Raw genomic sequence first — 3,644 nt, 5'->3', positions numbered from 1 at the left:
AAAAAAAAAAAAAAAAAATACAAAATGTCATCAGAACGATATAAACAATTCCCCTTACTCCTCGTAGAAGCCTATCTGTTTATTGAAATTATTGAAATAAAATAAGAGCTATTTAGTAAAATAAAAGTACATTTTTCTGGTGAGTAATTATTGACTCTAATGCTATTGTAAAATATCAAGGATAATTTTTCATCGTCTTAAGAATCAAAACTTACCAGGAGATTGTAGACAGTCCATACTCACTTCATTATTTTCAAATATCATTTCATTAGAATACACTTATAATTTAGTTTTCAGCCATTTTGGAGAAACAACATCTTTACGTATTCAGATTCAAGTGACTGAACCGCCTGCAAAGTTTGGCTTAACTATAAAACCCACGTTAAACTATACGTATGTTTCATCTAGAATTTTAATAGGGTTGGGAGCAAGCAGAGTGTAGAATTGTGGAATGTAAAGTTTCACATGCGCTGGGTTGTAGACGAGACTCAAAGGAACTCGGTTCACAAAGGTAAGAAATTTTATATCATTTCACTAAACACAAAGAAATTTAACTATTATTAGGAATCGTTATTTGATATTTTTTAATTATATAAAAATATGCTTTCTCTTCAATGAAAAAAAAAACTTATTATTTATTTACGACGGATTCTTATGTAGCTATTGTTGTTTACGTAATATAAGCATTGATAGGCCTAAACTTAACTCTATAAAGATCTTAACAGATAAACTGGGAATTTCAATAAATACTATTAAGGGTATCAGCTGTAATCTCTGTACACGGACGAGCTAACCCTGTAACGGAAGATCAACTTGAAGTTGTTGCTTCTGCATCTTTATCGTTGGTTATCACCGTTTACCTAAAGACAAACAGTTTCAACTTCCCAATCATAAAGTGTTAGTTTACATTATTTACATTGATTTATGCATAAAAATAAAATACTTTTTTATAAATTAGTCGTTGCTGTTCACTTGTGAATGGAAATTTTAGTAGTATGCTTCACGACTGTCAGACTGTCATATAACTGTACAGAGCTAACTCAAATCCTACAACTCTTTCCTTAGAGTGATAGATAAGATCGGGATAAACATTTGTTACTGGATAAATCGATCGATGAATAATAGTGAATTTTTGTATTCGGAAAAAATTTTACATTAATTACCTCCGAAAACTTTAGTTTCTTTAAAATAAATATACGATTCATGAATAGTACATAAAAGTTAAATGTAGAAAACATGTATTTTTTTTGTTTATATTCTGTATCAACTATTGCATACTATAATTGTATAAACTTGTCATGTTAGAAATAAAAGTCGATAAAAATAATCGAGATATAATTAATAAAGTTATTTTAGGTTTATTTACTTCTCAAAACTTTTACATGTTCACAAAAGTTGTTGAAAAATTTTCAACAAAATCTGTTTTTAAGTTATTTCGTTTTTTCCTCACAATATTTTGTTGAAAGATGCAAAGCAGCCGCTTACCATTTAAATACTTTTACTTATTTCAGATCTCCTTACAAGGTAAAAAATTTAAGAGTATTTAAACACGATTTAATTTTTCTTCTTTTATCCATCCTCCAGGTATGTTATTGAATAATTAAAATTGTTGACGTATAAAAAAATTAATTATATTTCTAGGTAAATAATAACTAAAACCTGTTACAGAATAACAATTTAATTATGCTCCTTATTCAAAAGCGTTAAGACCTATTTTGTATTAAATAGTAGTTCGTTCAGCAATTCTAACACAGGGACTTAGTTTTCTTTTAGTGTTTCCCTAACAAATAACATTGTTCCATCTTTAAGAAGCGTCCGCATCGTCAACATGTCTGCCTTCACGACAAATACTTTTGTAAACGATTCAAATTATGTTTTTCTAAAACCTTTTGCTGCCTTTTTGTATTTGCTTTGAAAGGCGTATCTGTAATTGTATTATTTCTTCACTGAAGTGATGTTTTAGCTCTTTTGCAGGATGATGTGATAAGGAATAATATAATAAATTACTTCTTTAAATATTTTAAATTTATTTAAAGTTAGCGATAAATCTTTAAATTATATAATTTTCGAAAGGTTTCTGGACTGTCATATTATATATTTTTTTGTCATTATAAAGCACATTTTCATTACCACGATCTGAGTTATCTTCCTCTATTCGGCTTTGTGTAATATGAATATCTGCATTTTGTTCAAAATTTTTTAATTTATCTTCAGAAATGTATTGCTTTGGGACAAAAGCCTGTCGTGTCATTGTGGGACCAAGTCATTTAAATTCTGTGGCTGTGAGAGGGAGCAGTAGCAAATATGACTTCCTCTCGTACCATTGTTAACTAGTTTTGTTCAGTATAAAATCATGCTCTTCAACACTATGTAAAATATGAAATGTGTGAATTGCTGCTATTGTGCAACATTTGATCTTAATAATATTAATAAAAAAAAAACAAAACTTAATTTAATTAGATTCCAAGATATTTCTTTTGTTTGTTCAACGGCCGTTAGAGACGGGTTTATAGAAATTTTATTTGTATTTCCATTCTTTTCCAACCATTTCATGAAACTGTTCCCATTATTTTTAAACCTATTTTAAACCAAAAATCCAGGATTACATGGGTTTAGTTTTATAGCTATTTGTAGTGCAGGTTGCGGAGATGTATCGGTTTTAATGTTCTTTCTTTTTTTCACACTAACATTGTGACGTTCGTGTTAACCTGCATAAACTTTAAATTGTGTTCCGAATTTAGTTCCCCGGTAAAGTATCGAACTAAATTATGTCAGGGGCATTGTAAAAAGTTACCATAGCGGAATAAAACTTACATTTTAGCCGTGATATTAAATAAAATACATTACAATGGTACCTGAAAAGTTTCTATGAAAGATTTTTATTCGTATCGCATAATTTTATTGCTATAAAAAGTAAACAGAGACATTTACAGTAACACGTATAATAAAAAAGTACTTGTATGTTTTTATGTAAATAAAATTATGGTACATATTTGACATATATGGATTTTAGGAAAAGCCGGTTTTGTCCTTTAAAACTGATAGTGAATAGGTTCAAATATTCATTTATATTTCAAAAGTCTACTGAATAGCAAACTAGAGACACGCCTGTTACTCATCCTGTTTTTTGTTAAGATATTACCATTTTCTGATACGCAAAGGTGATGATAGAATTCGTACATAAAATCGGTAAAATGACTTCAAATATCACAAAAGGACAGTCTTCTACAATCTCCCCATCAATCATCAAAAGGCCGCTAGTGCTACGTGTCATCCTAATTATAATGACAAAATGATTTCTCTATTTTTTCTTAAAACTGAAGGCATTGGATTTCTTTTTATAAAAAATAATATAAAACTTTAGGAAATGCACTATAACATTAATTGTTATATTTTATTACATTTCTGCTGTAAGGACTATTAATATTTACGATCTCAGGTAAAATTGTTTAAAATGTTGAAGTTTGAATAACATGAAAACAATTTATGCAAGATGAAGGAATAAGAAACATTTCTTATAAAGGATAACAATTTTCTCCAGAGAAATTACTAATGTTTTGCTTAGGTACAAATGTAATAATTTAATTTCGTCAAATAACTATTCATTTTCACTGTTTTTATAAAGTACATAATTTCGTTATGAA

General features: G+C 28.5%; 1 long non-coding RNA gene across 1 annotated transcript; it reads left to right on the top strand.

Annotated features, from left to right (window-relative positions):
• The first annotated feature begins 300 nt into the window (after positions 1-300).
• Positions 301-2,021, top strand: LOC133320117 (uncharacterized). The gene is made up of 3 exons (XR_009753570.1): positions 301-511; positions 726-897; positions 1,512-2,021. It is a non-coding gene; the product is annotated as an uncharacterized LOC133320117 (long non-coding RNA).
• Positions 2,022-3,644: the final 1,623 nt, after the last annotated feature.

This window comes from Danaus plexippus, chromosome 4 (genome assembly GCF_018135715.1).
Source record: "Danaus plexippus chromosome 4, MEX_DaPlex, whole genome shotgun sequence".
Taxonomy (NCBI): Eukaryota; Metazoa; Arthropoda; class Insecta; order Lepidoptera; family Nymphalidae; genus Danaus; species Danaus plexippus.
This window is presented reverse-complemented; position numbering and strand designations above follow the sequence as displayed.